Below are 8,588 nucleotides of genomic sequence, written 5' to 3' on the forward strand. Positions count from 1 at the left end.
GTCCTGGGGAAGTCAGCCTGTGACTCACTTTGCAGTTTGGAAAGCAGGCTATTCGGCAGGAAGTGTGGGAGCAGGAGGCTGGTTAGGAGGCCAGGGCAGCGCGTCCAAGCCAGAAACTCTGGTCGCTCGGTTTTGTGTAATAGACCGGAGACATCTGTTACATATCCACGGACATCCAAGTGGGGATGTCAGGTAGACTGTTGACCATACCTGTTAGAGTTTAGGAGACAGGTTGGGGCTGGTGATATGATTTGGGGAGTGCTGGGATTGAGTAATGTCTGAGGACGAACCCTGAGACATCCAAACATTTCATGTGACATGTTCCATAGATACTTGCTCAATTACAAACGGCGGTGATCCCTAAAAGAAACATATCTGAGAACCATTGCAAGTAGTATACTCAGACGACCGTGACTTCACTCTGATCATCCATCATAAGCTACATTATTACAGCTTTTCGGTGCTGACGACAACCTGATGTTAGAAGGTGAGTAGTTATTTCTTAAAGTCTCCTGAAAACATTTCCGGTCTAGATGTCCAGTGTTCCGACACCTGGTTAAACAATCTGCTTCTGTTATTTATGTATTTCCTTATTGTCTGCTCCTTCCCAGAGGATTTGGGGCAACATCCAGCTGTATATGTAAATATCAAGTTAATAAAGCAAAGCGCAAAATCAAGACTCGAGACTCCCAAAAATATGGCAGGTGAGCAGAAAATGGATGAGGAGAAGGTAGACAAGTAGCTGGACACGGGAAAGGGCAACTGCTGCCCAGGTGGGGAATCTGAGGGCCTCCAGCAAGGACACAATGACCAAGGCCTGAAGCGTCCCTATTTTAGTTGGTCATGCTGTCTGAACTATTACATCAGAAAGGCTCTTGGATAGGGGTCTCTCACAACGCGCATCCAGCCCACCAGGCGGATTCCTGGCACGTCATACCCTGGTGTGGATAAGCTTTGTCAAATGGTGGCCAACCCAGAAAGAAAATCTACTCTGCAGAGGGGCTTCTGAGCCGTATCCGCACAAGGTGAGTGGAGCGTGTTGGGAGACCTCTGACTCCTTCCCCTTCACTTTCCGGGCTCCTGTCTCCACCCGCCCCTTCAACGTCAGCTTTTCCTCAGGCCTCTCCCTGGCCTTCTCTGGGTGTCCTTTCAGTGGGCTACCTCCTCCTTTTCCCAGATCCCGCTGACAGAAGGAAGAGGGCCCCCAATGTGCCCCATGCTTCTCAGGGGTCAGGAGGGGGATGCTAAAAGATGCTTTTCATGGCTTGACCTCAGAAAGGTGTGTTCCGTGTTTGAAAGAGCTCAGTGAGGGGCGCCTGGGTGGCGCAGTCAGTTGAGCATCTGACTCTTGGTTGGCTCAGGTGGTGATCTCGGGGTCGTGGGATCGGGCCCTGCGTTGGGCTCTGCGCTCAGTGTGGAGTCTGCTTGGGATTCTCTCTCTCCCTCTGCCCCTCCCCTGGCTCTCTCTCTCTCTCTCTCTCTCTCTCGAGTAAATGAGTAAATCTGAAAGAAAGAAAGAAAGAAAGAAAGAAAGGAAAAAGAAAGAAAGAAAGAAAGAAAGAGAAAAAGAAAGAAAGAAAGCAAGCAAGCTCAGTGAAAAAGCAAATGGCTGAGCTAGAATAAAGATGCGTGACAGGGGAGGGCGACAGTAAGCTCTATTGGCCTTTTGTCCACCCAGCGGACTGTGACCTGACGACCCTCCCTTGGGACTTAGACCTGCGGACAGCACTATTTCCTCTGTCTTGGGCAGCCTCCCCTGTTGTCAGCCTGGAGAATTTCTACATGTTGTCTTCAGCCGCTCAGCTCCAGAATGTCCCTCTCCCAGAAGCCAAGGGGAGGAGAGTCGGTGGGGCCAGTGAGGCTGCCCCCCCTCCCCGCCCGACCCCGACCCATCGAGGCTTGCAGTGGCAATCACACAGAACCCCTGGCTTGGTAGAGTCACCTGGACAGGTGAGCAGGGTGAAGCTGCAGGGGCCCAGGCGGGGCTGGCGGGTGAGTCAGCCAAGGCCCTTAGAGACAAGGGCAGGTGGACTCAGAAGTCCAGCCCTCAGCAGGGTTATGAAAGGTCGGGTAGAGCTGGGAGGCAAGGGTAAGAGACTGGAAGCATCTGGGTTCCAGCTATACCCTGGCCTCGTAGGGAGAGGTGGTGAGAACAGGGAAATTAAAGTGCCCGATGCAGACCACTGGCCTGAGTGGGTCCAAACCCCATCCTCTGACAAAGATGGGTTTGCCTTAGGGAACAGGTCCTGTAACCATCAGCAGCCCCCTGGGAATTCTGCCAGAGGCCCAGTCTCTGTTCCGTGTAGGCGGGGCCCTCTTGCCTGAGCCTGAAAACGTGCCCTGTCCTGGATTCCGATTTCCTATTGTTCTCTTCTGCGAACCGCGCCCCCCCCCCCCCCGCCACCCAACCAGACATCCTATAAACCCAGACTGAGAATGGCTTTCCACCTTGCATGGAAAGGCCACCTTTCCCTCTGAGCATTTCCTGGTCACCAAGGCTGTTGCCCTTTGCTCATCCTGGCCACCCCACCATGTTGCCTCTGCCTGAGGAGACAACCTTACACCGCGCATCGGCTCCTTCCTGTCTCTGAGGGACCAGCCGTGCAGAGCTGGTTTTTCTGGACATTCGTCCATGAAGGATTGTTATCTGCAGAGTGCTTAAAAGCACTCATCTCATGCTAAACAACCCTCATATCGTCCCCAATGCTGTCTTCTTTCTTTACCCAACCAGAAATGTCTACCGTGGATGGCTTCATGCGAGGAGAAGGTTGGCCTAACTTGGAGAAGCCAGGGGCACCCTTCTTGGATATGGCCAGTGTCTGCCCCAGCCCTTGAAGCGAGCGGGGGGCAGGGGAGGGGTGCGGTTTGAGACTGGATTTGTTCCTTTCTGTCCTTGCTAATTTTAATTTGTTAATTTTGTATTTCAGCCGGATACCCGGCTTCCCCTCAAGACTGGGCATGTCATAAATGATCGAGTGAAATAAATAATGGATAAATGCTTCTCTCTTAGATTCCAGTTTAAATCCAAGGAGCCCTGGTGAGATCTGAGACCTGCTCCTGTCAATTATTTCTTCCAGACTGACCTCCGGTTACTAATTGGCTCATTTAAATTCCTTCTTTTGAAGGCATGTTGCAATGGAAGTAAAATAATTGAAGAGCAGCAAACTTGAATTTGTGGCTGGATACGTTTGAAGCTATGTCATTACCATGATGATGCCAGGGACCATATGAAATTGTGGTCCAGGGAAATGACAGTGGGTTTTAATTTTTCTCCTGCAAGTGATATTGCTTAGGAAAATGTGAATATTAATGATGATTCTTGATCCTTGCTTGCTTATATCTCGATGTGTGCTGAAAATACTGGCTTAAGCCTGTGCTTTTCACAAATGACACAGTGGGGGGAAAATGATTGCATCTGTGTGGCACATTAGGTAAATGGCTAAGGTAACACCATGCCTGGAAGTGAGTGGCTTGGGGGCTCCAGCCACCCAAGACCCTGTCTCTCTGCCCAGAAGGCTGATGGCCCCCAGGTCTCTGCACACATACACCCTATTTGTGATGGCGCCTATCATTGGGGGAGAGATTAAACATCACTTAAACACATGTGTGATTTCAAAGTTTTAGGTAGGGAAAGGGAAGACAATGAAAGATTATGCTGGAGAACGAATTGTGAGAAAGGGATTGTGAGGAAAGGCATCACTGAGGAAATGATATATCATCAGTGACCCAAAGGATTTAGCCACGTGAAGATTACAGAAGAGAACCTTCTAGAGAGGGGAAGCTGAGACAGAAAAGGACTAGATATATCTGAGGATTTATATGCAGAGCTAGATGGCTGGAAGATTCTGAGGGACAGAAGAGTGGCTTGAGGCATGGTTAGGGAAGCAGGCAGGGAAAAGAGCAGACAAGGCCTTCTGAGCCGCCATATGTGGTCTTATCCAAAGTGCAACCAGCAGCTACTGGGGGGACTTGAGCCCCGACTGACAGGACCAGACTTGCATTTTTGAAAAGATCGCTCAGGCTACTGGGGGTGGTATGGCAGAGGAGACACCTGGACATTTGGGCAGGAGACAACCAGAGAGGTGATAGTAGAGGAAAGAAGTAATTCAAGGTGTATTTTAGAAGTCAGAGTCATCATAGACCACAAACTGTGATCTCGAATCTTCTTTTTCTTCTTAAGGCTACCATGTGTCGTCACTAACAGCTTTCACCAGCATTACCCTAATGAACGCTCCGAACCATTGAAGAGCTCCACTGAGCAGATAAGAAAAAGCATGCTCAGGTACCAAGATTCAAATCCAGGCCCAGCTGGCCCCAGAGACCCGAGCTCTTAACACGCATGCTCGTCTGCAAAGGAAGATGACTTTACAAGGAATCTGTTTCTAAAGACAGTTCTTAAGGCCAAGAAATAAAAATGTGCGTGTCGCAATCCTGAGTATTCTCAGTTCTGTGTTAAATCTAAGAACTGAAACCGACCTGCTTTCCTGGCCCTGAGCTGAATCATACAGGAGCCAGTCAAAACAACTTGGCTTCTTGTCCCAGGAAAGACTTGTTCCTGGAATACAAAACTTTGAACTGCCAACAATAGCCTATCTCTCCAGACTAACAGCTTGCTCATCAAAACTCACTTCAAAGACCCCGACCTCACTGTGCCTGGCCATTCTGAACTACGATGTCATAGACTGCCAATCCCAACCAGTCTTCCTCTTCTTTTTTTAAACTATTTTATTTATTTATTTGAGAGAGAGACAGAACGAGAGCGAGCATGAGCTGGGAGGAGAGGGAGAAGCAGGCTCCCCGCTAAGCAGGGAGCCCGACGTGGGGCTCGATCCCAGGACCCTGGGATCACGACCTGAGCTGAAGGCAGACGCTCAACGACTGAGCCACCCAGGCGCCCCAGCTCATATGTTTTTAAATCATGAAATGTTCCACTTGCTACTCCAGATTCAGGCACCTGAAAGAGCAGGAATTTGAGGACCAAGCAATGCTGGCTTTTAATTCTTGGTTTTCAAGAACATTAAGGCCCATGCGGTAGGTTGAATAATGACACTGACAAAGAGGCTCATGTCCTAACCCCAGAACGAAGAATATATTACCTTCCATGGCAAAAGGGACCCTACAGGTATGATTAAGTTAAGGATTGTAAAATGGGGAGACAGCCCAGGATTATCGAGGTGGGCCCAATTATTAACACAAGTATCCTCCATAAGAGGGAGTTGGGAGGGCAAAAGTTGAGGAGGAGGTGATGTGTCCATGGTAGCAAGAGACTGGAGTGATCTGGCACGAACCAAGCATGCTGGCAACCTCTAGAAGCTGCAAGAGGCAAGGAATAGTTTCTCCCCTGGAGCTTTGAGAAGTAACCAGCTCTGTTGACACCTTGATTTTAACCCTGTAACGCTCATTTCAAACTTTTGACCTCCGGAGGGCGCCTGGGTGACTCAGTCGTTAGGCGTCTGCCTTCGGCTCAGGTCATGGTCCCAGGGTCCTGGGATCGAGCCCCGCATCGGGCTCCCTGCTCGGCGGGGAGCCTGCTTCTCCCTCTCCCGCTCCCCCTGCTCGTGTTCCCTCTCTCGCTGTTGTCTCTCTCTGTCAAATAAATAAATAAAATCTTTGAAAACAAAACAAAAAAACTTTTGACCTCCGGAACTGTAAGATATTAAGTTTGTGCTGTTTTAAACCACTGAGTTTGTGTTCATTTGGGATAGGAAGGATAGAAAACGAATACAGCCCACAGAATTAAAATGGCAGACATAGCCAAGGTGGTTGGTTTGTCAGAGAAGCTGATCTGCCTTTAGCGTGTCTCAATGCAACCCCTACCCCCACCTCCCAGTGAACTTGGCTTTAGGATGCACATTTTGGCCTGCTCTGATAAATACAAAGCCCATCTAACACTGGCAGCCTCTTTAGGCCCACCTAGGGGCCCCACATCTGCACTTCTCATGTTTACTGGTTGATGCTGATATAATGGGCCACGGTAGTCAGCTGAAGACACATCATGGGCAAGAAGACCTCTTGTTCTTAATATAAATCTAATTCACTGTGAGATCTATTTAGTGTATATCCAGCCTGGGGTGCACAGTTTACCAGCTTAGATGTCATCTTTCCAGGGCACGGTGGCTGAGGTCCTTCTCTTTAGTTTGTCTGAGATCCCATTAACTGGAACTACCGGACTCTTAGGCACAGTTCAGGATGCCAGGCACTATTAACCATATGTTCTCTGAATTTATATAGCCCAGAATAATATAGGCTGGGGGACCTCTAAGGTGGTCCCAGTACAATATAGTATCTAAAAGAAACACGATTTAGCCCCCCAAAGTGTAAAGAATAGTGTAGATCCTTACTGTACCACACAACTCTTAGCCAGACTTCCTAAAAACCCTCCTCACTTTCTGTGTTCCTAGGTGGTCAAGGCAGCTTTTGCAAACCCCTTCTCTCCAGCTGCATTCCAGAGCCCCAGTTTGACTTTCTAGAACTTTCTCTTCTCTCCCCCCCCCGCCCCCGCAGCCCTCTCTCCTGCTTTTCCTGGATGAGTTCCCTGCCCCAACTAAGGTCAAAGTAATTCCTTCCACCTCTCTCGGCTCCCACCCAGTATCCAGACAGACACAATAGAAGCCGAGCAACCACGCCGTTCTAACAAAAAAATCTCTTCCTGGGGGATTTGGGCAGAGGAAAGGCTGTGGATATTAAACAGTAAATGTTTCTGTTGCACGTAGCAACTGGGAAGTAAGAGAGCACAGACAAATGTGTCTGGAAGAAATTCTGGCTGGAGGTGACACCTCTTAGTTTCCCCAAGCACGAAACTCTTGAATACTTCAGGCTTTCCTTTGAAACAGCAGTATTTGGCCAGAAGATGGCACTCTTTTAAAACAAATTTAGGCGGCCCTTGCACAAAGGGGTTGGAAGATGGTCCTAGTTGATACAGATCTCCGGGGGCAGAGAAGGGCTGGGTAGAGAACAGTAACAAGACTTAAGGGGAACAATGGTCAATGGGGCAGATGGGACTTAACACCCAGCACTTATTGAGGATGCTTGTTGTGATTTTCTTTACCGCTTCGCCATGCTGTAAGCTAGGGACTGAATGTTTGTCTCCCCACAAAATTCGTTATGTTGAACTTCTAACCCCAATGTTGAGGGTATTAGGAGGCGGGGCTTTTGGGAGGTGCGTATGTCATGAGGGTGGAGCCCTCATGAATGGGATTAGTGCTCTTATAAAAGAAGCTGGAGCGAGTTCCTCCTACCCTATGGGGACACAGTGAAAAGGCATCATCTATGAACCAGAAAGCAGGCTCTCACCAGACACCGAATCTGCTGGAGACTTGATCTCGGACTTCCAGCCTCCAGAACTGTGAGAAAAGAATTTCTGCTGTATATAAGCCGCCCAGTTTATGGCATATTGTTAACAGCCCAAACAGACTAAGACACCATCTTGTTATTTTGTACTTCCTTTCTTGGCCCGATGCAGTATTCTCACTGAATTGCCACATGGTGACGCTTAAGGAGGCTTGAGGACAGATCCTAGAAATTTCCCCTTAAATCTCATGTTCCCCTAGAACACTTCCCCTGCATTCATATATTCTGTGCTTTTCGGTCACAGCACTGACGAGAGCCACAGTGAATGTGTTCCTTGGCGTCTACACTAGACTTTGTGCTCCATGAGGAGGGCTCTGTCTTGTTCACTGCTGAATCCCAGCTCAGGGCCTACCGGCACATAGTAGGTGCTCAGTAACTGTGTGTTGAATGACTGCTCCTCCAAAGTCTCAGCCGGCCACTTCAGGCTAACAGACATACCTTGCATTTTTCCCACCACCTTGGTATAAAGTGGACAGCAGCTTCATAGTTATAAAAATCCATCCAATGTTGATGTCCTGTTTATTAAAATCACATTGTGGTCAGCACGGCTTGAATGCCGACAGAAGACCTGTGAGTTCTCACGGCAAGGGTGCGGTTTTTCCAATAAAGTTTGGCACTGTTACTGTCAATCATGACATCAACACGGCGGGAGATAAGCATTGCCCTGGGTGGGTTGGGGGAAGGCTTAGCTCTTGAGGGTGATTTCTATTCTATTCTAAGAAGGACTTGGGAGGGGTTCTTTTCCCCCTTGTCTTTTTGCTCTTCCAAACAAGGCCTCCCTGCCCTGTTCTAAATAGTTCTACAAAATGGTTGCTTGCTGGTCTTGGTGCCATTTCGCAGAAAATCAAAGGCACTCTAAAAGAATCTGTCATTTAAACGATGTAAACCCAAGCCTTGTTTTATTTATCAGAGACTTCAGAACAATTTCGACAATTGTGAGCAAAGCCTTCACGCATTTTCATCAGTTAACAATCTTTTTTAAAATTTTATTTTATTATGTTATGTTAATCACCATACATCATTAGTTTTTGATGTAGTGTTCCATGATTCATTGTTTGCATACGACACCCAGTGCTCCATGCAGTACGTGCCCTCCTTAATACCCATCACCAGGCTAACCCCTCTCCCCACCCCCCCTCCCCTCTAGAACCCTCAGTTTGTTTCTCAGAGTCCATAGTCTCGCATGGTCTGTCTCCCCCTCCGATTTCCCCTTCCTACTATCTTTTTTTTTTTTAACA

General features: G+C 48.4%; 2 long non-coding RNA genes across 2 annotated transcripts; both read left to right on the forward strand.

Annotated features, from left to right (window-relative positions):
- Nucleotides 1-1,942, forward strand: LOC113931023. The gene is made up of 4 exons (XR_003522654.1): nucleotides 1-192; nucleotides 330-487; nucleotides 612-1,025; nucleotides 1,679-1,942. It is a non-coding gene; the product is annotated as an uncharacterized LOC113931023 (long non-coding RNA).
- A 628-nt stretch (nucleotides 1,943-2,570) lies between these two features.
- LOC113931024 lies at nucleotides 2,571-4,769 on the forward strand. Its single transcript, XR_003522655.2, has 3 exons — nucleotides 2,571-3,037; nucleotides 3,126-3,254; nucleotides 4,181-4,769. It is a non-coding gene; the product is annotated as an uncharacterized LOC113931024 (long non-coding RNA).
- The last annotated feature ends 3,819 nt before the right edge of the window (nucleotides 4,770-8,588 follow it).

The sequence above is a fragment of the Zalophus californianus genome, chromosome X (assembly GCF_009762305.2).
Source record: "Zalophus californianus isolate mZalCal1 chromosome X, mZalCal1.pri.v2, whole genome shotgun sequence".
NCBI classification, from domain to species: Eukaryota; Metazoa; Chordata; class Mammalia; order Carnivora; family Otariidae; genus Zalophus; species Zalophus californianus.